The sequence below is a fragment of the Ranitomeya variabilis genome, chromosome 2 (genome assembly GCF_051348905.1).
Source record: "Ranitomeya variabilis isolate aRanVar5 chromosome 2, aRanVar5.hap1, whole genome shotgun sequence".
Lineage (NCBI taxonomy): Eukaryota > Metazoa > Chordata > Amphibia > Anura > Dendrobatidae > Ranitomeya > Ranitomeya variabilis.
Window position 1 is genome coordinate 155509058 of NC_135233.1, and position 27259 is coordinate 155536316.

At 44.4% G+C, this 27259-nt stretch overlaps 2 non-coding genes across 2 annotated transcripts; both read right to left on the minus strand.

Annotated features, from left to right (window-relative positions):
• Positions 1-8611: 8611 nt before the first annotated feature.
• On the minus strand, positions 8612-8694 carry TRNAL-UAA (transfer RNA leucine (anticodon UAA)). Its single transcript has one exon. It is a non-coding gene; the product is annotated as a tRNA-Leu (tRNA).
• A 3649-nt stretch (positions 8695-12343) lies between these two features.
• TRNAL-UAA (transfer RNA leucine (anticodon UAA)) lies at positions 12344-12426 on the minus strand. The gene has a single exon. It is a non-coding gene; the product is annotated as a tRNA-Leu (tRNA).
• Positions 12427-27259: the final 14833 nt, after the last annotated feature.

Here is a 27259-nt window from a genome sequence, read left to right on the forward strand (position 1 = left end):
GAACGCACATGAATTTTTGGATTTCGTAGGCAGCTAGTGTTTATTGAATGAGTGCTCAGTTATGAAGTTTGCACTAACAGAATTTTTGAAGCCACTTATCAAGAGCATTAGGCAGACCTTTACTGGGAACCTTACTATTGACTGTAAATTTCATCCAGAAAAAAATATTTTTCCACTATATGTAGACTTTCATTTTTTATTATATGTTTAGTGTGGTGACCAAGAGTGAATATTGGAATAAAATGCCATCGAGATTTGTAAATAACACTAATCACAAAGTTCTAGTTTCTTTAGACAGCTTATCCTCTCGAAAAAACCTCATAGTTGACAATTTCATCACTTTACTATATGCCAGATTTTCTAAGACTTAGTTTACATTTCATGACATCCTACGCACACAGGCCATCTTTTTTTCTGGATTACCCCCTCTCAAGTAGATAATGTTTTTTGTGAATGGATTGCACCGTATTTCTTAATTTCCCATATTATTATAACATCAAGTGTTTTTTTGACACCGTAGTTTGAATATATACCTCAAATATTCAACTTTGTCTTAATCCCTAAATGTTCCTCAATTTTTAAATTTGGAACTTACTGTAATATCATGCTCTAATAAATTAGAGATTCATCTCATAATGGAAAAAATAAACATAAAAGGGCAATAGTATGGGGTATTGAATGGTTAATACTGCACTATTTGGCAACAAGAACTTTTCTTATGCTCAAACATTACTCCAATTTTAGAAACATTGTAGAATTTCAAGTATAAAACTCATACCAGGAGTGAGGATCAAACCCACGCAGATACATATCCATTGGATCTTAAGTCCAACGCCTTAAAGACTGGGCCATCCTGGTGAATGCACATGAATTTTCGGATTTCGTAGGCAGCTAAAGTTTATTGAATGTGTGCTCAGTTACAAAGTTTGCACTAACAGAATTATTTTAAGCCACTTATCAAGAGCATTAGTCAGACCTTTACTGGGAACCTTACTGTTGACTGTAAATTTCATCTAGAAAAAAATATTTTTCCACTATATGTAGACTTTCATTTTTTATTATATGTTTAGTGTGGTGACCAAGAGTGAATATTGGAATAAAATGCCATCGAGATTTGTAAATAACACTAATCACAAAGTTCTAGTTTCGTTAGACAGCTTATCCTCTTGAAAAAAAACCTCATAGTTGACAATTTCATTACTTTACCATATGCCAGATTTTCTCAGACATATTTTACATTTCATGACATCCTACGCACACAGGGCATCTTTTTTTCTGGATTACCCCCTCTCAAGTAGATAATGTTTTTTGTGAATGGATTGCACCATATTTCTTAATTTCTCATATTATTATAACATCAAATGTTTCTTTGATACCGTAGTTTGAATATATACCTCAAATATTAAACTTTGTCATAATCCTTAAAATTTCCTCAATTTTTAAGTTTGGAACTTACTGTAATATCATGTTCTAATGTATTAGAGATTCATCTCATAATGGAAAAAATAAACATAAAAGGGAGATAGTATGGGGTATTGAATGGTTAGTACTGCATTATCTGGCAACAAGATTTTTCTTTTGCTGAAATATTACTCCATTTTCAGAAACCTGGAAGAATTTCAAGTTCATAACTCATACCAGGAGTGGGGATTGAACCCACGCAGATACATATCCATAGGATCTTAAGTCCAGAACCTTAACCACTCGGCCAGCCTGGTGAACGCACATGAATTTTTGGATTTCGTAGGCAGCTAGTGTTTATTGAATGTGTGCTCAGTTATGAAGTTTTTTGTGAATGGATTGCACCGTATTTCTTAATTTCCCATATTATTATAACATCAAGTGTTTTTTTGACACCGTAGTTTGAATATATACCTCAAATATTCAACTTTGTCTTAATCCCTAAATGTTCCTCAATTTTTAAATGTGGAACTTACTGTAATATCATGCTCTAATAAATTAGAGATTCATCTCATAATGGAAAAAATAAACATAAAAGGGCAATAGTATGGGGTATTGAATGGTTAATACTGCACTATTTGGCAACAAGAACTTTTCTTTTGCTCAAACATTACTCCAATTTTAGAAACATTGTAGAATTTCAAGTATAAAACTCATACCAGGAGTGAGGATCGAACCCACGCAGATACATATCCATTGGATCTTAAGTCCAACGCCTTAACCCCTTAATCCCATATGACGTACTATACCGTCGAGGTGGGGTGGGCCTTAATTCCCGGTGACGGTATAGTACGTCATACGCGATCGGCCGCGCTCACGGGGGGAGCGCGGCCGATCGCGGCCGGGTGTCAGCTGCATATCGCAGCTGACATCCGGCACTATGTGCCAGGAGCGGTCACGGACCGCCCCCGGCACATTAACCCCCGGCACACCGCGATCAAACATGATCGCGGTGTACCGGCGGTACAGGGAAGCATCGCGCAGGGAGGGGGCTCCCTGCGGGCTTCCCTGAGACGATCGGTACAAGGTGATGTACTCACCTCGCACCGAACGTCTTCTCCCTGCAGGCCCCGGATCCAAAATGGCCGAGGGGCTGTATCCGGGTCCTGCAGGGAGCACTTCCGGGTCGGAGCAGGCTGCAGATGAAAGCTGCAGCCTGCTCCGATGAAAGTATGATCGCAGATCTGATAGAGTGCTGTGCACACTATCAGATCTGCGATCTGTGATGTCCCCCCCTGGGACAAAGTAAAAAAGTAAAAAAAAAAATTTCCACATGTGTAAAAAAAAAAATAATAATTCCTAAATAAATAATAATAAAAAAAAATATATTATTCCCATAAATACATTTCTTTATCTAAAAAAAACAAACAAAAACAATAAAAGTACACATATTTAGTATCGCCGCGTCCGTAACGACCCAACCTATAAAACTGGCCCACTAGTTAACCCCTTCAGTAAACACCGTAAGAAAAAAAAAAAAAAAACTAGGCAAAAAACAACGCTTTATTACCATACCGCCGAACAAAAAGTGGAATAACACGCGATCAAAAAGACGGATATAAATAACCATGTTACCGCTGAAAACGTCATCTTGTCCCTCAAAAAACGAGCCGCCATACAGCATCATCAGCAAAAAAATAAAAAAGTTATAGTCCTCAGAATAAAGCGATGCCAAAATAATTATTTTTTCTATAAAATAGTTTTTATCGTATAAAAGCGTCAAAACATAAAAAAATGATATAAATGAGGTATCGCTGTAATCGTACTGACCCGACGAATAAAACTGCTTTATCAATTTTACCAAGCGCAGAACTGTATAAACGCCTCTCCCAAAAGAAATTCATGAATAGCTGGTTTTTGGTTATTCTGCCTCACAAAAATCGGAATAAAAAGTGATAAAAAATGGTCACGTGTCCGAAAATGTTACCAATAAAAACGTCAACTCGTCCCGCAAAAAACAAGACCTCACATGACTCTGTGGACCAAAATGTGGAAAAATTATAGGTCTCAAAATGTGGTAACGCAAAAACTTTTTTGCTATAAAAAGCGTCTTTTAGTCTGGTTTCACACTTGCGTTTTTATCTGCATGCGTTTTTTAAAAAAACCGCATGTGTGAAAAAATGCATGTAAACGCGGTAAAACGCATGCGTTTTTATAGAAAAACACAAGAAAACAAGAAAAAAACAAAAAACCCTAACCCTACCCCTAACCCTACCCCTAACCTGAAATACGTGGCACTGAAATACGTGGCACTGAAATATACCTTTATATACGTATATACGTATATAAGTGCCACGATATTTCAGTGGCCACGTATATAAGTGCCACGTATTTAAGTGCCACGTATTTAAGTGCCACGTATTTAAGTGCCACGTATTTAAGTGCCACGTATTTACGTGCCACGTATTTACGTGCCACGTATTTTTCAGTGCCTGAAATACGTGGCACTGAAATACGTGGCACTGAAATACGTGGCACTGAATTATCGTGGCACTGAAATATCGTGGCACTGAAGTATTTACGTGCCACGTATTTTTCAGTGCCTGAAATACGTGGCACTGAAATACGTGGCACTGAAATACGTGGCACTTAAATACGTGGCACTTAAATACGTGGCACTTAAATACGTGGCACTTAAATACGTGGCACTTATATACGTGGCACTTATATACGTGGCACTTATATACGTGGCACTTATGACTGTCAGAAAATGTTCAGTAAACGGTAAGGGGTAGGGTTTCAGGTAGAATTGGGGAGTTTCCACTGTTCAGGCACATCAGGGGCTCTCCAAACGCGACATGGCGTCCAATCTCAATTCCAGCCAATTCTGCGTTGAAAAAGTAAAACAGTGCTCCTTCCCTTCCGAGCTCTCCCGTGCGTCCAAAAAGGGGTTTACCCCAACATATGGGGTATCAGCGTACTAGGGACAAATTGAACAACAACTTCTGGGGTCCAAGTTCTCTTGTTATCCTTGGGAAAATAAAAATTTTGGGGGCTAAAAATCATTTTTGTGGGAAAAAAAATATGTTTTATTTTCACGGCTCTGCGTTGTAAACTGTAGTGAAACACTTGGGGGTTCAAAGTTCTCACAACACATCTAGATAAGTTCCTTGGGAGGTCTAGTTTCCAATATGGGGTCACTTGTGGGGGGTTTGTACTATTTGGGTACATCAGGGGCTCTGCAAATGCAACGTGACGCCTGCAGACCAATCCATTTAAGTCTGCATTCCAAATGGCGCTCCTTCCCTTCCGAGCTCTGTCATGCGCCCAAACAGTGGTTCCCCCCCACATAGGGGGTATCAGCGTACTCAGGACAAATTGGACAACAACTTTTGGGGTCCAATTTATCCTGATACCCTTGTGAAAATACAAAACTGGGGGCTAAAAAATCATTTTTGTGAAAAAGAAAAATAATTTTTATTTTCACGGCTCTGCGTTATAAACTGTAGTGAAACACTTGGGGGTTCAAAGTTCTCACAACACATCTAGATAAGTTCCTTGGGGGGTTTAGTTTCCAATATGGGGTCACTTGTGGGGGGTTTGTACTGTTTGGGTACATCAGGGGCTCTGCAAATGCAACGTGACGCCTGCAGACCAATCCATTTAAGTCTGAATTCCAAATGGCGCTCCTTCCCTTCCGAGCTCTGTCATGCGCCCAAACAGTGGTTCCCCCCCACATAGGGGGTATCAGCGTACTCAGGACAAATTGGACAACAACTTTTAGGGTCCAATTTATCCTGATACCCTTGTGAAAATACAAAACTGGGGGCTAAATTTCATTTTTGTGAAAAAAAAAATATATATTTTCACGGCTCTGCGTTATAAACTGTAGTGAAACACTTGGGGGTTCAAAGTTCTCACAACACATCTAGATAAGTTCCTTGGGGGGTCTAGTTTCCAATATGGGGTCACTTGTGGGGGGTTTGTACTGTTTGGGTACATCAGAAGCTCTGCAAATGCAACGTGACGCCTGCAGACCAATCCATTTAAGTCTGCATTCCAAATGGCGCTCCTTCCCTTCCGAGCTCTGTCATGCGCCCAAACAGTGGTCCCTCCCCACAAATGGGGTATCAGCGTACTCCAGATAAATTGGACAACAACTTTTGGGGTCCAATTTATCCTGATACCCTTGTGAAAATACAAAACTGGGGGCTAAAAAATCATTTTTGTGAAAAAAAAAATAATTTTTATTTTCACGGCTCTGCGTTATAAACTGTAGTGAAACACTTGGGAGTTCAAAGCTCTCAAAACACATCTAGATAAGTTCCTTAGGGGGTCTACTTTCCAAAATGGTGTCACTTGTGGGGGGGTTTAATGTTTAGGCACATCAGGGGCTCTCCAAACGCAACATGGCATCCCATCTTAATTCCAGTCAATTTTGCATTGAAAAGTAAAATAGCGCTTCTTCCCTTCTGAGCTCTGCTATGCGCCCAAACAATGGTTTACATCCACATATGGGGTATCGTCGTACTCAGGACAAATTGCACAACAACTTTTGTTGTCTAATTTCTTCTCTTACCCTTGGGGAAATAAAAAAATGGGGGTGAAAAGATCATTTTTGTGAAAAAATATGATTTTTTATTTTTACGGCTCTGCATTATAAACTTCTGTGAAGCACTTGTTGGGTCAAAGTGCTCAACACACATCTAGATAAGTTCCTTAAGGGGTCTACTTTCCAAAATGGTGTCACTCGTGGGGGGTTTCAATGTTTAGGCACATTAGGGGCTCTCCAAACGCAACATGGCGTCCCATCTCAATTCCAGTCAATTTTGCATTGAAAAGTCAAATGGCGCTCCTTCCCTTCTGAGCTCTGCCCTGCGCCCAAACAATGGTTTACACCCACATATGGGGTATCAGTGTACTCAGGACAAATTGCACAACAATTTTTGCGGTCCAATTTCTTCTCTTACCCTTGGGAAAATAAAAAATTGGGGGTGAAAAGATCATTTTTGTGAAAAAATATGATTTTTTATTTTTACGGCTCTGCATTATAAACTTCTGTAAAGCACTTGTTGGGTCAAAGTGCTCACCACACATCTAGATAAGTTCCTTAGGGGGTCTACTTTCCAAAATGGTGTCACTTGTTAGGGGTTTCAATGTTTAGGCACATCAAGGGCTCTCTAAATGCAACATGGCGTCCCATCTCAATTCCAGTCAATTTTGCATTGAAAAGTCAAATGGCGCTCCTTCCCTTCCGAGCTCTGCCCTGCGCCCAAACAATGGTTTACACCCACATAAGGGGTATCAGCGTACTCAGGACAAATTGCACAACAATTTTTGGGGTCCAATTTCTTCTCTCACCCTTGGGAAAATAAAAAATTGGGGGTGAAAAGATAATTTTTGTGAAAAAATATGATTTTTTATTTTTACGGCTCTGCATTATAAACTTCTGTAAAGCACTTGTTGGGTCAAAGTGCTCACCACACATCTAGATAAGTTCCTTAGGGGGTCTACTTTCCAAAATGGTGTCACTTGTGGGGGGTTTCAATGTTTAGGCACATCAGGGGCTCTCCAAATGCAACATGGCGTCCCATCTCAATTCCAGTCAATTTTGCATTGAAAAGTCAAATGGCGCTCCTTTGCTTCCAAGCTCTGCCATGCGCCCAAACTGTGGTTTACCCCCACATATGGGGTATCAGCGTACTCAGGACAAATTGTACAACAACTTTTGGGGTCTATTTTCTCCTGTTACCCTTGGTAAAATAAAACAAATTGGAGCTGAAATAAATTTTGTGTGAAAAAAAGTTAAATGTTCATTTTTATTTAAACATTCCAAAAATTCCTGTGAAACACCTGAAGGGTTAATAAACTTCTTGAAAGTGGTTTTGAGTACCTTGAGGGGTGCAGTTTTTAGAATGGTGTCACACTTGGGTATTTTCTATCATATAGACCCGTCAAAATGACTTCAAATGAGATGTGGTCCCTAAAAAAAAATGGTGTTGTAAAAATGAGAAATTGCTGGTCAACTTTTAACCTTTATAACTCCGTCACAAAAAAAAATTTTGGTTCCAAAATTGTGCTGATGTAAAGTAGACATGTGGGAAATGTTATTTATTAAGTATTTTGTGTGACATATGTCTGTGATTTAAGGGCATAAAAATTCAAAGTTGGAAAATTGCGAAATTTTCAAAATTTTCGCCAAATATTCGTTTTTTTCACAAATAAACGCAAGTTATATCGAAGAAATTTTACCACTAACATGAAGTACAATATGTCTCGAGAAAACAATGTCAGAATCGCCAAGATCCGTTGAAGCGTTCCAGAGTTATAACCTCATAAAGGGACAGTGGTCAGAATTGTAAAAATTGGCCCGGTCATTAACGTGCAAACCACCCTCGGGGCTTAAGGGGTTAAAGACTCGGCCATCCTGGTGAATGCACATGAATTTTCGGATTTCGTAGGCAGCTAAAGTTTATTGAATGTGTGCTCAGTTACAAAGTTTGCACTAACAGAATTATTTTAAGCCACTTATCAAGAGCATTAGTCAGACCTTTACTGGGAACCTTACTGTTGACTGTAAATTTCATCTAGAAAAAAATATTTTTCCACTATATGTAGACTTTCATTTTTTATTATATGTTTAGTGTGGTGACCAAGAGTGAATATTGGAATAAAATGCCATCGAGATTTGTAAATAACACTAATCACAAAGTTCTAGTTTCTTTAGACAGCTTATCCTCTCGAAAAAAAACCTCATAGTTGACAATTTCATTACTTTACCATATGCCAGATTTTCTCAGACATATTTTACATTTCATGATATCCTACGCACACAGGGCATCTTTTTTTCTGGATTACCCCCTCTCAAGTAGATAATGTTTTTTGTGAATGGATTGCACCATATTTCTTAATTTCTCATATTATTATAACATCAAATGTTTCTTTGATACCGTAGTTTGAATATATACCTCAAATATTAAACTTTGTCATAATCCCTAAAATTTCCTCAATTTTTAAGTTTGGAACTTACTGTAATATCATGTTCTAATGTATTAGAGATTCATCTCATAATGGAAAAAATAAACATAAAAGGGCGATAGTATGGGATATTGAAAGGTTAATACTGCACTATCTGGCAACAAGAACTTTTCTTTTGCTGAAAAATTACTCCATTTTCAGAAACCTTGTAGAATTTCAAGTAGAAAAATCATACCAGGAGTGGGGATCGAACCCACGTGGATACATATCCATTGGATCTTAAGTCCAACGCCTTAACCACTTGACCATCCTGGTGAATGGCCATCCTGGTGAATGGCCATCCTGGTGAATGGCCATCCTGGTGAATGGCCATCCTGGTGAATGGCCATCCTGGTGAATGGCCATCCTGGTGAATGGCCATCCTGGTGAATGGACATGAATTTTTGGATTTCGTAGGCAGCTAGTGTTTATTGAATGTGTGCTCAGTTATGAAGTTTGCACTAACAGAATTTTTTAAGCCACTTATCAAGAGCATTAGACAGACCTTTACTGAGAACCTTACCGTTGACTGTAAATTTAATCCAGAAAAAAATATTTTTCCACTATATGTAGACTTTCATTTTTTATTATATGTTTAGTGTGGTGTCCAAGAGTGAATATTGGAATAAAATGCCATCGAGATTTGTAAATAACACTAATCACAAAGTTCTAGTTTCTTTAGACAGCTTATCCTCTCGAAAAAAAACCTCATAGTTGACAATTTCATCACTTTACTATGTGCCAGATTTTCTAAGACTTAGTTTACATTTCATGACATCCTACACACACAGGCCATCTTTTATTCTGGATTACCCCCTCTCAAGTAGATAATGTTTTTTGTGAATGGATTGCACCATATTTCTTAATTTCTCATATTATTATAACATCAAATGTTTCTTTGATACCGTAGTTTGAATATATACCTCAAATATTCAACTTTGTCTTAATCCCTAAAATTTCCTCAATTTTTAAGTTTGCACTATCTGGCAACAAGAACTTTCTCTGCAGGGGGGTCTGTACGGCCTCTCCGGGATCTGTGCGGCTTGCTGGGCGTCTGTACGGCCTGCCGGGGGGTCTGTACGGCCTCTCCAGGGTCTGTGCGGACTGCCGGGGGTCTTTGTGTCTGTGTAGGCATTGTCCAATGGGACGACAAGTCCCATCAGGCTATACCTGCTACAATGACAGTGATTGACACATTAGCCAATGATGGGACAGTAGTAGTCCCATCATCCGGCTAATGTATTGAATGTAAAAAAAAACCTCCATACATACTCCATACATGCAACATACATGCTACATACATACATGCTACATACATATATGCTACATACATACATGCTACATACATGCTACATACATACATGCTACATACATGCTACATGATACATACATGCTACATACATGCTACATACATGCTACATACATACATGCTACATACATGCTACATGCCACATACTTGCTACATACATGCTACATACATGCTACATACATACATACATACTGCATACATACTACATACATGCGTGCTACATACATGCTACATACATACATGCTACATACATGCTACATACATACATACATGCTACATGCTACATACATGCTGCATACATGCTACATACATACATGCTGCATACATACATGCTACATACATGCTACATACATGCTACATACATGCTACATGCTACATACATGCTGCATACATGCTACATACATACATGCTGCATACATACATGCTACATACATGCTACATACATGCTACATACTACATACATACATGCTACATACATGCTACATGCTACATACATGCTACGTACATGCTACATACATGCTACATACATGCTACATACATACATGCTACATACATGCTACATGCCACATACTTGCTACATACATGCTACATACATACATACATACTACATACATACTGCATACATACTACATACATACATGCTACATACTTGCTACATACATGCTACATACATGCTACATACATACTACATACATACAACATACATACTGCATACATACTACATACATACATCCATACATACTACATATATACATACATACATACTGCATACATACATACATAGGAAGCAGCTAAGGCTTGTAATATAACTTGCCGTGTCCAAACCCTCAGAATAAATATGAAAATAGCTTTGGAGGATATTCACTAAATTAAAACATAACTTTTAATAGATATGTAAAATACTCGGGCCCTTAACAAAACACATACATAGACAGTGTAACAAAGTGCTAAAGTGAACCAGTGCTGAAAATTAAAAAAATTGGAACAGTCTTACCAATTTAGACGGACAAATGGAGGAGGTCTCACCAATTCTGTGGGGTAGGTGGTTCCAAGACGAATATAAAACGAAGAAAAACAGGCCAAGGGTAGGGAAATGTAATATTGTCACTGTCTTCCCTGTGAACCCTTGAAGAGCTCCTGTCCTCACAAGGACATGCCCCAAGTGAGCCCTGCTATGGCCACCCACCAACCACAGTAAACCCTAATTGTCTCTTATCTCCCTACGCGTTTCAACTCCAATACAGGAGAATCATCAGGGGAGTTATATATATAAAAAATGCCAATGGGTCTCCTTAGTAATTCAGTCCATAAGAATCCATACTGGTCCGTATACAATTATATGCAGAACGGGTCCCGCAGTGGCTGGGAGTCCCGCCATAAACCAGCAGCAACAACGGTTATGTCCGCAGTTTATAGTCCTATATAGGAGACAGTTCTTCAGAGGGTATGTATATTGTGGGTTTATTATTTTGCCAAGCGAGGGGCTTCAAATGGATTGAGAGAGCAATAAAATATTAAAACAACCGGTGTGTTTATTTCATTAAAATACTTTTTAATCATGTGTGTGTGTGTTTTTTAACCCTTTCAAACAATTGGATTAATAATGGATAGGTGTCATAATTGACGCCTCTCCAATATTAATCTGGCTTAATGTCACCTTACAATAGCAAGGTGGCATTAACCCTTCATTACCCCATATCCCACCGCTACACGGGAGTGGGAAGAGAGTGGCCAAGTGCCAGAATAGGTGCATCTTCCAGATGTGCCTTTTCTGGGGTGGCTGGGGGCAGATGTTTGTAGCCAGGGGGGGCCAATAACCATGGACCCTCTAGGCTATTAATATTTGCCCTCAGTCACTGGCTTTACCACTCTGGCGGAGAAAATTGCGCGGGAGCCCACGCCAATTTTTTCTGCCATTTAACCCTTTATTTTAGCAGCTACAGCGCCCAAATTTTGCACATACACACTACTAACATTAGTAGTGTGGAATAGGCAAACAAAAAGGGGGATATGACATGGTTTACTGTATGTAAACCATGTCTCATATCCTGTCGGGTTTTTGTGAAGGAGAAATGAAAAGCTGGCAATTGAATTACCGGCTTTTCACAGATATCGCGCTGAATTAAATATAAATACAGAATATATATATATGTGTCTCAATGACATATATATATATATATATATATATATATATATACTGTATATATGTTTTACCGAACATTTGAGCACATAAATCCATTAGATGTCGGTTTTGCAAGCCTGCGAGAAAATATCGCAGTACGGATGCCATGCGCAAAATACGCTGACACACCCTGCCTACGGAGGACATACAGATCACTATTTTGGGAACATTTCTCCGTATTACGGCCGTAAAAAACAGACCGTATTGTCTTACGCCGAGTGTGACTCCAGCCTAAGGGCTCATTTCCACATGCGAGTCGTACATCCGTGTCTCGCAGGTTAAAACCCTCTTCTGGCGCCAGCACTCCAGAGCAGAGCGTGCGGCTGCACAGCAACACATGGAACTGCACGCTCCGCTCCCAAGTGCCAGAAGAGGGTTTTAACCTGCGAGACACGGACATATGTCTCACATGTGGAAATGAGCCCTAAAGCCCATACCAGGAGTGGGGATCGAACCCACGCAGATACAAACCCATTGGATCTTAAGTCCAACGCCTTAACCACTCAGCCATCCTGGTGAATGCACATGAATTTTCGGATTTCGCAGGCAGCTAGCGTTTATTGAAGGTGTGCTCAGTTATGAAGTTTGCACTAACAGACTTTTTTAAGCCACTTATCAAGAGCATTAGACAGACCTTTACTGGGAACCTTACCATTGACTGTAAATTTCATCCAGAAAAAAATATTTTTCCACTATATGTAGACTTTCATTTTTAATTATATGTTTAGTGTGGTGACCAAGAGTGAATATTGGAATAAAATGCCATCGAGATTTGTAAATAACACTAATCACAAAGTTCTAGTTTCTTTAGACAGCTTATCCTCTTGAAAAAAACCTCTAAGGCTACTTTCACACTGGCGTCGGCACGGGGCCGTCGCCATGCGTCGGCTCGACGTGCCGATGGACAGTGTGATTATTTTGCACAACGGGGGCAGCGGATGCATTATTACAACGCATCCGCTGCCCCATTGTGAGGTGCGGGGAGGCAGGGGCGGAGTTGCAGCCGCGCATGCGCGGTCGGAAAAGACGGCTCGACGCTGCAAAAAACGTTACAAGCAACGTTTTTTGCTGGCGACAGACCGACATGACACGACGCAACCGTCGCACGACGGTTGCGACATGTGGCAATGCATCGCTAATGTAAAGTCTAAGTAGAAAAAACGCATCCTGCAAGCACTTTTGCAGGATGCTTTTTTTCTCCAAAACGACGTATAGCGACGTGCAGCACACGACACTAGTGTGAAAGTAGCCTTAGTTGACAATTTCATCACTTTACCATATGCCAGATTTTCTCAGACATATTTTACATTTCATGACTAGTGTTGAGTAGGGTTGAGCGACTTTTCATTTTTTGAGATCGAGTCTGGTTTCACGAAACCCGACTTTCTCAAAAGTCGGGTCGAGTGAAATCGGCCGATCTTATTGAAAAGTCGGGGTCGGGGATTGGCCAAAACACGAAACCCAATGCAATTCAATGGGGAAGCATACTTTTTTAATATTTGCTTCAGCGCGATAATGTTGAAAAGCCGGTAATTCAATTGCCGGCTTTTCATTTCTCCTGCCTAAACCCGACATGATATGAGACATGGTTTACATACAGTAAACCATGTCATATCCCACTTTTTTTTGCATATTCCACACTACTAATGTTAGTAGTGTGTATGTGCAAAATTTCGGCGCTGTAGCTATTAAATTTAAGGGTTAAATCGCGGAAAAAATTGGCGTGGGCTCCCGCGCAATTTTCTCCGCCAGAGTGGTAAAGCCAGTGACTGAGGGCAGATATTAATAGCCTAGAGAGGGTCCATGGTTATTGGCCCCCCCTGGCTACAAACATCTGCCCCAGCCAGCCCAGAAAAGGCACATCTGGAAGATGCGCCAATTCTGGCACTTGGCCACTCTCTTCCCACTCGCGGTGATGCGCCCCCTGGTGGATGTCCTCATATGACCTGGAGCGTGGGAAAAAGTTCCCAGGCTGCAGTTCATGAGGACATCCAGCAGAGGGCGCATCACCGCGACTGAAGGTAACGATAGGTCATTGACCTACATTTCCTTCATTCGCCGGGATTTACAGGCACGAGCACAGCTGCATTATAGCAGAGCTCCTGCCTGTAAACTATGGATTTACCTCGTGGGACGTGACATTTCATCAGAGGGTATGTATATTGTTGGTTTATTATTTTTCCAAGCGAGGGTCTTCAGGTGGATTGAGAGAGCAATAAAATATTAAAACAACCTGTGTGTTTATTTCATTAAAATACTTTTTAATCATGTGTGTGTGTGTTTTTAACCCTTTCATACAATTGGATTAATAATGGATAGGTGTCAGAATTGACGCCTCTCCATTATTAATCTGGCTTAATGTCACCTTACAATAGCAAGGTGGCATTAACCCTTCATTACCCCATATCCCACCGCTACACGGGAGTGGGAAGAGAGTGGCCAAGTGCCAGAATAGGCGCATCTTCCAGATGTGCCTTTTCTGGGGTGGCTGGGGGCAGATGTTTGTAACCAGGGAGGCCAATAACCATGGACCCTCTCCTGGCTATTAATATCTGCCCTCAGTCACTGGCTTTACCACTCTGGCAGAGAAAATTGCGCGGGAGCCCACGCCAATTTTTTCCGTGATTTAACCCTTAAATTTAATAGCTACAGCGCCGAAATTTTGCACATACACACTACTAACATTAGTAGTGTGGAATATGCAAAAAAAAGGGGGATATGACATGGTTTACTGTATGTAAACCATGTCTCATATCATGTCGGGTTTAGGCAGGAGAAATGAAAAGCCGGCAATTGAATTACCGGCTTTTCAACATTATCGCGCTGAAGTAAATATAAATATATATATATATATGTGTCTCTATGACATATATATATATATATATATATATATATATATAAAAAAAACAAAACCCGACTTTGGATTACAGATCGTGTACCGCCGACCCGATCCCAGAGTGGGATCGGGTCAGGTTTCATGAAACCCGACTTTGCTAAAAGTGCCGATCTGTTTCGCTCAACCATAGTGTTGCGCATTCCGATACTGCAAATATCGGGTATCGGCCGATATTCGTTGTATCGGAATTCCGATACCGAGTTCCGATATTTCTGCAATATCAGAAATAGGAATCCGAAGTTCCCACAGTGCAAAAACGCAGTATAATTGAGTGTGGGCGGTGCGTGGGCGAAGACTGCGTGTCTCTGTGCGGGACTGTGGTTGGTCTGTGCGTGCCTGCTGGGGGGTCAGTACGGCCTGCCGGGGGGTCTGTACGGTCTCTCCGGGGTCTGTGTGGACTGCCGGGGGTCTTTGTGTCTGTGCAGGCATCGTCCGATGGGACTACAAGTCCCATCAGGCTATGCCTGCTACAATGACAGTGATTGACACATTAGCCAATGATGGGACAGTAGTAGTCCCATCATCCGGCTAATGTGTTGAATGTAAAAAAGAAAACTCCATACATACTCCATACATGCAACATACATGCTACATACATACATGCTACATACATATATGCTACATACATATATGCTACATACATGCTACATGCTACATACATACATGCTACATACATGCTACATACATACATGCTACATACATGCTACATACATACATGCTGCATACATACATGCTACATACATGCTACATACATATTACATACATACATACAACATACATACTGCATACATACTACATACATACATCCATACATACTACATACATACATACATACATACTGCATACATACATACATACATTCTACATATACACTACATACAATACATTCATACATTACATACAATACAAACATACAGACATACAGTACATTAAACATAGAGTACATACTCACCATTACTTGTCATTTTGATCTCCGAAGCCAGTGTCATCTGTAAAAAATATGAAAAAAACAAACAACCAATATACTCCCTGATCCGCAGAAATCCATGAGTGTCCCACGACGATTTCCCATGGAGAACGGCAGCAGCAGCTGTTGCAACCGCTCTCCAGGGGCTCCAGGAACACAATGATGGGAGGAAGGTATCCTTCCGCATTGTATTCCTCCACCGCTGTAAAAAAAAAGTCCCTAGTCTCACTTTATGGCATTGCTGGGTGAGAAATTTTCACAGGCAGCAATTGCCATAAAGTGAGACTTTGTCCTAAGGTAACCTCTCAGTGATGCACTGCAGGAGCCATTGTCTCCTGTCAGTGTGTCACTGAGGGTCCTATAGAGCAGTGACATCACCCGATGTCACTGTTCTATAGGGGAGATTGTCGTGGGACACTCGTTATTAATTGGACTACGGAGGACAGGTAGTATGCGGTTTATTATTTTATTTTTTTTGCAGGCACTGAAGTATGGTAAGTAGTGTTGAGTATTCCGATACCGCAAGTATCGGGTATCGGCCGATACTTGCGGTATCGGAATTCCGATACCGGGATTCCAATACTTGCCGCGTATCGGATACCGGAATCGGAAGTTCACAGATTCAAACTGCACAAATTCAGCCAATGAGAATGATTCCAAGTGTGGGCACATCCTGTTCAGCATGGAGGGCATGAAACTACTGGCATGGCTGTGATTGGCTGCTGAAATGATGTCATGATGCAGTTTAAAAGTCGCTGGCGCCATTTTGCGCTCACTCTGCTGTGAATTCAGTTAGTGACAGGACGCTGTTTGCTGACTGAGGGCCAGTTTAGAGATAGCGATTTGCTTCTTTGTGCTTTCCAAAGGCTAATTTAGCAACCGCTGTGTTCACCTACTATTCACCTTGCTTTTGCCTTGTAGCGCTGTTTTCACAGCGATCTGCAAGGTTTGTGTGTGTGTGTGAGTGCAGCCCACTCTCTAGTCTGAGTGCAGCCACATAGGCCATCCATAGCTGGTTGTATTCAGTTCAGGGAGGGTGGTTCATTGCCTCATACTGTTCTTTTTTTTTTTTTCCAAGTAGTGTAGTCTGCTGCTAATTTTTTCAAAAAAATCCTATTAGTGTCTTTCCACCCGTCTCCAGCTAATTTGTGGAAAAACACTACATAGGATAACGTAGAGGAGGGTTTTTGGGCCTTGCAGCGCCGTTTACGGCTGTCTGCACGGTCTCCGTGTGACTGCAGCTCGCCCTGTAGTCTGTGAGCAGCCATAGCCTGGTTGTCTCCAGCTCAGGGTTCTTCACTGCGTCATACCGCAAAATCAATTTTCATTTTGTTTTAAGTAGTGCAGGTTGCTGCACATTTTTTCAAAAAATTCCTATTAGTGTCTTTCCACCCATCTCCAGCTAACTTGTGGAAAAACACTACATAGGATAACGTAGAGGAGAGTTTTTGGGCCTTGCAGCGCCGTTTACGGCTGTCTGCACGGTCTCCGTGTGACTTCAGCTCTATCTGTTGTCAGTTCAGCCCCCAAAAAATAAATAAATAATAAAGTTCACCAAACACACCAGTGACACCACTTTACATTTGTGTAGGCCACATTAGCTCATATTAAAGTCTAGTCCACACTTTAGAAAATTAGTGTTTCTTATACCTGTTAGAAGGAGTTGTTCAGGAATAAGCACACAAAGCCGTTAGTACTTTTCTGCTTATCTTTATCAGTCAACCAAGATGAAGAAGGCAGTGAGTAAGGCACGTGGGCGTGGGCGTGGGCGCGGAGCAGGGAGGGGACGTGGGGATTCTGTGCCTGCTGCGGGCACCGGTGACTCATCAGCACCCACTTTCACCAGGGAACAGTCATTCATGCGCAGCTTTGTCGCAGAGCGCTGTACACCGCTGCTGCGTGAAGAACAAATTGAAGCCGTTGTCGGATGGATGGCAGCTAATGCATCAACTTCAATTAGTACCACATCCTCTCAGACACAGAGCACTGGAGAGCAGCCATCTGTCTCTTCACCACCTGCCAAATTGCCCAGGCAGACAGAGAGCCCAGGACAGGAGCCGTCTCTACTTCTGTTCTCTGAATCTCTTGGCTTGGAAACAGGGGGCCAGCCAAGCAGCATTGGAGAAATGGAAGAAGAGGCAGGGTGCAGTGATGCCCAACAGCTTTTTCTCTCTTCCTCTGAAGAGGCGGGTGGGCCAGTGGCTCCGTTCACTGTTATGGTTTCCAATGGCAAGGAAACATCAGAAGCATAGAATAAACGGACAAGCTCTCGGGTGATGGAAACTAGAGCTGACCGCGATGCTAAACCTACACACCACACTAGAAGTAGCCAGGGGGCATTCCTGCGTAGTCTCTAGATGCCGCGCGCCAGCCGGAGAACTAACTACCCCTGGTAGAAGAAAACACAGTCCTGGCTTGCCTCCAGAGAATGTCCCCACAGGAGATAGCAGCCCCCCACATATAATAACGGTGAGAGCAGATGAAAAGACACACGTAGTATGAAAGCAGATTTAGCACAGAGAGGCCCGCTAACTAAATAGCAGAAAGATACAACAGAGGACTTCGCGGTCAGCTGCAAAACCCTTCAAAACACCATCCTGAAATTACCTTAACTCATGTGACAACTCATGCCACTGGAGTGGTAATTTCAGCCCAACAAGAGCTTCCAGCTGCAGAGATTCACATAAGTGCAAACTGGACAAAACATACAAAAATAGACTTAAGGACTAAAGTGTCCAACTTAGCTGAGCAGAAAACTGGGAGCAGGAACATGCAACAGAATCACTCTGGATACATTGATGGCCAGCATTAGAATGACTGAGGAGCAAGGTTAAATAGGATACTCCCACATCCTGATAGGAACAGGTGAACTGAAGGCAAAGCTTGCAGGACACCAGTACCACAAGAGACCACCGGGGGAGCCCACGAACCGAATCACAACAGTACCCCCCCATAAGGAGGGGGCACCGAACCCTCACAAGAACCACCAGGGCGATCTGGATGAGCCCTATGAAAGGCACGGACCAAATCAGAAGCATGAACATCAGAAGCTGTAACCCAAGAATTATCCTCTTGACCGTAGCCCTTCCATTTCACCAGATATTGAAGTCTCCGTCTGGAAACACGGGAGTCCAAGATTTTCTCCACCACGTACTCCAATTCACCCTCAACCAGCACAGGAGCAGGAGGCTCAACAGAAGGCACAAGTGGTACCTCATACCTCCGCAATAATGACCGATGGAAGACATTATGGATAGCAAAGGATGCTGGGAGGTCCAAACGAAAAGACACAGGGTTAAGAATTTCCAAAATCTTATAAGGACCGATGAACCGAGGCTTAAACTTAGGAGAAGAGACCCTCATAGGGACAAAATGGGAGGACAACCACACCAAGTCCCCAACACGAAGACGAGGACCAACACGACGATGGCGATTAGCAAAACGTTGAGTCTTCTCCTGGGACAACTCCAAATTGTCCACCACCTGCCCCCAAATACGATGCAAACTATCCACCATGGTATCCACTCCAGGACAATCCGAAGACTCCACCTGACCAGATGAAAAACGAGGATGGAACCCTGAATTGCAAAAGAAAGGGGAGACCAAAGTGGCAGAACTGGCCCGATTATTAAGGGCAAACTCAGCCAACGGCAAAAAGGAGACCCAGTCATCCTGATCAGCAGACACGAAACACCTCAAATAAGTCTCCAAGGTCTGATTAGTACGTTCCGTCTGGCCATTTGTCTGGGGATGAAATGCAGACGAAAAAGACAAATCAATGCCCATCCTGGCACAAAACGCCCGCCAAAATCTGGACACAAACTGGGATCCCCTGTCGGAAACGATATTCTCCGGAATACCATGCAGCCGAACCACATTCTGAAAAAACAGGGGCACCAACTCAAATGAGGAAGGCAGCTTGGGCAAGGGCACCAAATGAACCATCTTAGAAAAGCGGTCACACACCACCCAAATGACGGACATCTTCTGAGAAACAGGGAGATCAGAAATAAAATCCATAGAGATGTGTGTCCAAGGCCTCTTAGGAACAGGCAAGGGCAACAACAACCCACTAGCCTGAGAACAACAAGGCTTGGCCCGAGCACAAACATCGCAAGACTGCACAAAAGTACGCACGTCCCGAGATAGGGAAGGCCACCAGAAGGACCTAGCCACCAAATCTCTGGTACCAAAAATTCCCGGATGACCTGCCAACGCAGGAGAATGAACCTCCGAGATGACTCTATTGGTCCACTCATCCGGCACAAACAATCTACCCGGCGGACAACGATCAGGCCGATCCGCCTGAAACTCTTGTAAAGCACGTCGCAGGTCTGGGAAGACAGCAGACAATATCACCCCATCCTTAAGTATACCCGTAGGTTTAGAATCACCAGGGGAATCAGGTTCAAAACTCCTAGAAAGGGCATCCGCCTTCACATTCTTAGTACCTGGCAGATACGAAACCACAAAATTAAACCGGGAGAAAAACAACGACCAGCGCGCCTGTCTAGGATTCAGACGTCTGGCCGACTCAAGATAAATCAAATTTTTGTGATCAGTCAAGACCACCACCTGATGTTTAGCACCCTCAAGCCAATGACGCCACTCCTCGAATGCCCACTTCATCGCCAAAAGCTCCCGATTACCGACGTCATAATTTCGCTCGGCGGGCGAAAATTTTCGAGAAAAGAACGCACAAGGTCTCATCACTGAACAATCTGAACTTTTCTGCGACAAAACCGCCCCCGCTCCGATCTCGGAAGCATCAACTTCCACCTGAAAAGGAAGAGAAACATCAGGCTGGCACAACACCGGAGCAGAAGAAAAACGGCGCTTAAGCTCCCGAAAGGCCTCCACAGCAGCAGGAGACCAATCTGCAACATCAGCACCCTTTTTAGTCAAATCAGTCAAAGGCCTGACAACGCTAGAAAAACCAGTTATGAATCGACGATAAAAGTTAGCAAAGCCCAAAAATTTCTGAAGGCCCTTAAGAGAAGTCGGTTGCGTCCAGTCACAAATAGCCCGAACCTTCACAGGATCCATCTCAATAGAAGAGGGGGAAAAAATGTACCCCAAAAAAGAAATCTTCTGAACCCCAAAAACACACTTTGAACCTTTAACAAACAGAGAATTGGTCCGCAAAACCTGAAAAACCCTCCTAACTTGTTGAACATGAGATTCCCAGTCATCCGAAAAAATCAAGATATCGTCCAAATACACAATCATAAATTTATCCAGATATTCACGGAAAATATTGTGCATAAAAGACTGAAAGACCAAAGGGGCATTTGACAGACCAAAAGGCATCACCAAATACTCAAAATGGCCCTCGGGCGTATTAAATGCGGTTTTCCACTCATCCCCCTGCTTAATTCGCACCAAATTATACGCACCGTGAAGATCAATCTTAGAGAACCACTTCGCCCCCTCAATGCGAGCAAATAAATCTGTCAGCAATGGCAAAGGATATTGATACTTGACTGTGATCTTATTCAAGAGTCTATAATCAATACAAGGTCTCAAAGAACCATCACTTTTAGCTACGAAAAAGAACCCCACTCCAAGAGGAGACGAAGAAGGACGAATATGTCCCTTTTCCAAGGACTCCCTAATATACTCTCGCATGGCAGCATGTTCAGGTACAGACAGATTGAATAGACGACCCTTAGGAAATTTACTGCCAGGGATCAAATCTATGGCGCAATCGCAATCTCTGTGAGGAGGAAGAGAATTAAGAGTAGATTCCTCAAAAACCTCACGATAATCAGACAAAAACTCAGGAATTTAAGAGGGAATAGATGAAGCAATGGAGACCAAAGGTGTGTCCCCATGATTTCCCTGACATCCCCAGCTTAGTACAGACATTGTTTTCCAGTCAAGGACTGGGTTATGAGTTTGCAACCATGGAAATCCCAGCACCAACACATCATGTAGATTATACAGTACAAGGAAGCGAATCACCTCTTGATGGTCTGGAGTCATACGCATAGTCACTTGTGTCCACTGTTATGGTTTCCAATGGCAAGGAAACATCAGAAGCATAGAATAAACGGACAAGCTCTCGGGTGATGGAAACTAGAGCTGACCGCGATGCTAAACCTACACACCACACTAGAAGTAGCCAGGGGGCATTCCTGCGTAGTCTCTAGATGCCGCGCGCCAGCCGGAGAACTAACTACCCCTGGTAGAAGAAAACACAGTCCTGGCTTGCCTCCAGAGAATGTCCCCACAGGAGATAGCAGCCCCCCACATATAATAACGGTGAGAGGAGATGAAAAGACACACGTAGTATGAAAGCAGATTTAGCACAGAGAGGCCCGCTAACTAAATAGCAGAAAGATACAACAGAGGACTTCGCGGTCAGCTGCAAAACCCTTCAAAACACCATCCTGAAATTACCTTAACTCATGTGACAACTCATGCCACTGGAGTGGTAATTTCAGCCCAACAAGAGCTTCCAGCTGCAGAGATTCACATAAGTGCAAACTGGACAAAACATACAAAAATAGACTTAAGGACTAAAGTGTCAAACTTAGCTGAGCAGAAAACTGGGAGCAGGAACATGCAACAGAATCACTCTGGATACATTGATGGCCAGCATTAGAATGACTGAGGAGCAAGGTTAAATAGGATACTCCCACATCCTGATAGGAACAGGTGAACTGAAGGCAAAGCTTGCAGGACACCAGTACCACAAGAGACCACCGGGGGAGCCCACGAACCGAATCACAACAGTTCACCACATCGCAGGCCGCATCAGCTGATGATGACACTCAGGTGCCACTTACTGGTGCGTGCTCTGCTGCTGAGACTACCCAGGAGGAGCAGTTGGGGGCAGAGGGTAGTGTAGATGATGAGGTCCTTGACCCATCTTGGCGTGAGGGACAGGAAGGTGGTGGGAGCAGCTCTGAGGAAGAGATTCCCCGTACGGCCCAAAGAGGGAGAGGGAGGGGGAAGACTGCGGATCCTGCAGCCTCCGCTTTGGCACCCGTTAGGAGCATGTCTCTTCCAAAAGCCAAAAAGGGCGCTCCCAAGACTTGCAGTGCCTGGTCCTTTTTTGACACAGTTGCAGATGACATTTGCTATGTCAAATGCAAGGTGCGTCATCAAAAAGTCAAAAGAGGGAAAAATGTCAGCAACCTCAATACCTCCAACATGTGGAAACATGTGCGCACCAGGCACGTGGCGGAGTTAGAAAAACACACTGAAGAGCTAGGCCAACCAACAGCGGCAGCTACCACCTCTTCAGCTCGTGTTGCCTCTTCCTCCAGCTCACACGCAGCTGGTTCGGCTTCCTCCCAGGATCGCCGTGGAAGAACCTCTGGCCCTCTTGTCCAGAGACCTGCTGTAATTCCACCCGCAGCACCACTTTCCCAGTCATCCACACACTCCCAGCCAAGTCTACAGCCATCGGTAGTACAGGCATGGGAGAAAAGGCGGCCTTTCTCGTCAAACCACCCACGAGCACAGGCTCTGACTGCAGGCATTGCCAAACTTCTGTCACTGGAAATGCTGTCATTCAGGCTGGTGGAGACTGACAGCTTCCGTGACTTGATGTCATTGGCAGTCCCACAGTACAATGTGCCCAGCCGCTTTTACTTCAGCAGGCAAGCCGTCCCTGCCCTGCACAAGCATGTGGAGGGACACATAAAACACGCGCTACTGAACGCCGTCAGTAGCAAGGTCCACCTCACCACCGATGCGTGGACCAGTCAACATGGACAGGGGCGATACCTTTCCCTCACTGCCCATTGGGTTAATGTCGTTGAGCCGGGTACAGATCGTGCGAGTGGCGTAGGACGTGTCGTGCCCACTCCAAGGATTGCAGGAATCCATTCTGTACGCTTTGACTCCTCCTCTTACACCAGTTCCTCAGAATCATCGCTGCAGGAGCCGTCACAGTCCACCTCCACATGGACCCGTGATGAACGTTTACCTGTTACGACCGACATGAGCACAGCCGTGGCCAAACGTCAACAGGCCGTCTTGAAATTAATTTATTTGGGGAATCGAAGCCACACAGCGCAGGAGCTCTGGAATGCCATCAAGCAGGAGAGCGATGTGTGGTTTGTGCCAGCGAATCTCCAGCCAGGCATGGTAGTGTGTGATAATGGCCGAAATCTGGTGGCAGCTCTGGGCCTCGGCAACCTCACTTACATCCCATGTCTGGCACATGTGCTCAATTTGGTCGTGCAGAGTTTTTTGAGGGACTATCCGGATCTTGATGCACTGCTGCACAAGGTCCGCCTAGAGTGTGCTCACTTGCGGCGTTCCAGCACGGCAAAAGCGTGCATTGCGGCTCTGCAGCGCCGACACCGCCTGCCAGAACATCGCATCATATGTGACCTACCTACCAGGTGGAATTCCACGTTACATATGTTGGAGCGGTTGTGTGAGCAGCAGCAAGCTGTAATGGAGTACCAGCTGCTTCAGGCGCAAAGAAGTCGCACTCAGCGCCGTACAGACTTCACAACCAGAGAGTGGGCCACTATGAATGACGTCTGCCAGGTTTTGCGTCCCTTTGATTATTCCACGCGGATGGCGAGTGCAGATGATGCACTAGTCAGCATGACTGTCCCCCTTATCTGCCTGCTTGAAAAATCACTGCAAGCGCTAAGGGATGATGTTGTGGAAGAGGTGGAGGATGAGGATTCAGCATTTCCATCATCTTCTGGACAGTCAGCGCCACGTGGTTCCTCACAAACGCGTAGGCAGGGGACAGTTTGTGAGGAGGATGAGGAGGAGTCAATGGAGGAGGAAGACATCCATCCAGAGGAGGGAGTTACACAATTGTCCAGTACTCAGTGTGTACAGCGAGGGTGGGGTGATGACGAGCGGGCAGAGATCACGCCTCCAGCAGGGGACAGCGTTTCTTGGGCAGTTGGCAGTCTGCAGCACATGGTGGATTACATGCTGCAGTGCCTGAGAAACGACCGCCGCATCGCCCACATTCTCAACATGTCTGATTATTGGGTGTTCACCCTCCTCGATCCTCGCTACCGGGACAACGTAGAAAGCCTCATCACACCGTTGAATCGGGAGCGAAAAATGCGGGAGTACCAAGACACACTGGTGAATTCCATCATCTTCTCCATTCCAACTGAGAGAAGTTCTGCTAGTGCATTCCAAAGCAGCTCAGTGCGTCCAGGCAGTGGTGGAGGCTCTGCCCAAAGAGGGAGCAGAAGCAGTGCCTCTGCCCAAGGCAAGACCAGTATGGCCCAACTGTGGCACAGTTTTCTGTGCCCACCACAAAAGTCTACACCATCACAGACGGCTCCAGTCAGCAGGAGGCAACGGTTCCGTCAGATGGTGACAGACTACATGTCTTGCCCTCTTGCTGTACTCCCAGACGGCTCTTCCCCTTTCAAGTTTTGGGTCTCAAAGCTGGATACATGGCTAGAGCTAAGCCAGTATGCATTGGAGGTGCTGTCTTGCCCTGCGGCCAGTGTATTATCGGAACGTGTCTTTAGTGCTGCAGGTGGTGTACTAACTGACCGTCGCATGCGACTATCCTCCGATAACGTTGACCGGCTTACTTTCCTGAAAATGAACAAGGCCTGGATCTCGCAGGAATTTGCCACTCCTCTTCCTGATTAAATAATTAGGTGACTGTCTACAGTATCCAGGTCTCCTGTTGTGTTCATCTTTCTACCACCTGAACTTTAATTCCTGGGCTCCAACACCGCCAGTTGAGGCTCAGAAGTGCCGTCTGCACAGTCAAAACATACGACCCAGTGTTATTGGGTTTCAGTAACGTCAGCTGATCCCCAGCTGTGTAGCCGGCAATGTGTCCTGCGACCGCCACGCTGACACAACAACTGAAATGTAAGGGAACCTGTCCCCCCCCCAAGGCATTTGTTACTGAAAGAGCCACCTTGTGCAGCAGTAATGCTGCACAAGGAAAAGGTAGCTATTTTTGTTTAGCTCCTTGCACACGCAGAACTTAACACTTATAAAATGTGTCCACTGATACCGTAAAACCGTCCCGGAGGTGGGACTTTCCTTCGTAATATGACGCAGCACAGCCGTCATTCCTACCACCTTGGCGCCGTGCCCCGGCTCCTCAGTGTTGTTTGATTCCGTCCCGGAGCCTGCGCTGTTATGTTATCCCTTGGCCAGGCACACTTAACGCTGCTCATCTTCTGACATCATTTGGTGTCAGGCTGGCTGCGCCTGTGCGTCCGCGCTGGCCGAGAGCCCGCCTCGCAGTGTCTTCTGATTTAATCCCACTGGGGGCCTGAGATCCATGGACATGCGCAGTGCATATCTGAACCTCCGCCTCTCACTCATCTCCCTACGCCTTCTTCAGACTGTGCGCCGTCAGCTGATCCCTAATAGCATGCCACGGCCGTGACGCCGCACAGTCTGAAGAAGCTGTAGGGAGGGGAGTGAGAGGCGAGGATATGCACTGCGCATGGCCACGGATCCCAGGCCCGCGGTGGGATTACATCAGACGACACTGCGAGGTGGGCTCTCGGCCAGCGCGGCCGCACAGGCGCAGCCAGCCTGACACCAAATGATGTCAGAAGATGGGCAGCGCTAAGTGTGCCTGGCCAAGGGATAACATAACAGCGCAGGCTCCGGGATGGAATCAAACAACGCTGAGAAGCCGGGGAACGGCGCCAGGGAGGTAGGAATGACAGCTGTGCTGCGTCATATTATGAAGGAAAGTCCCACCTCCGGGACGGTCTCACGGTTTCAGGGGACACATTTTATAAGTGTTTAGTTCTGTGTTTGCAAGGAGCATCATGAGAAGAGCCATCTTTTCCTTTTGCATCTTTTGTGCTGCACAAGCTGGCTCTTTCAGCTACAAACGCCTTGGGAGAGGGGTTAAAGGTTCCCTTTCGACTTCCTCCAATCAGGCTTCGGCGTACATTGTGTTCCTCTGCTTCTCCTGCTGTCCCTGGGCTCCAACACCGCTAGTTGTTGCCTGGTAGTGCTGTACGCACAGTCCCAACAGTCGCTCCTCTGTTATTGGGGTTCAGTAACGTCTGCTGTTCCCCAGCTGTGTGTGTGGCAATCCCTCCTATCTCCTCCACCTCCTCCTCCTTCTCCTGTCCCTGGGCTCCAACACCGCTAGTTGCCATCCAGAAGTGCTGTCCGCACAGTCCCAACAGTCCCTCCTCTGTTATTGGGGTTCAGTAACGTCAGCTGTTCCCCTGCTGTGTGTGTGGCAATCCCTCCTATCTCCTCCACCTCCTCCTCCTCCTCCTGTCCCTGGGCTCCAACACCACTAGTTGCCATCCAGAAGTGCTGTCCGCACAGTCCCAACAATCCCTCCTCTGTTATTGGGGTTCAGTAACGTCAGCTGTTCCCCTGCTTTGTGTGTGGCAATCCCTCCTATCTCCTCCACCTCCTCCTCCTCCTCCTGTCCCTGGGCTCCAACACCGCTAGTTGCCGTCCAGATGTGCTGTCCGCACAGTCCCAACAGTCCCTCCTCTGTTATTGGGGTTCAGTAACGTCAGCTGTTCCCCTTCTGTGTGT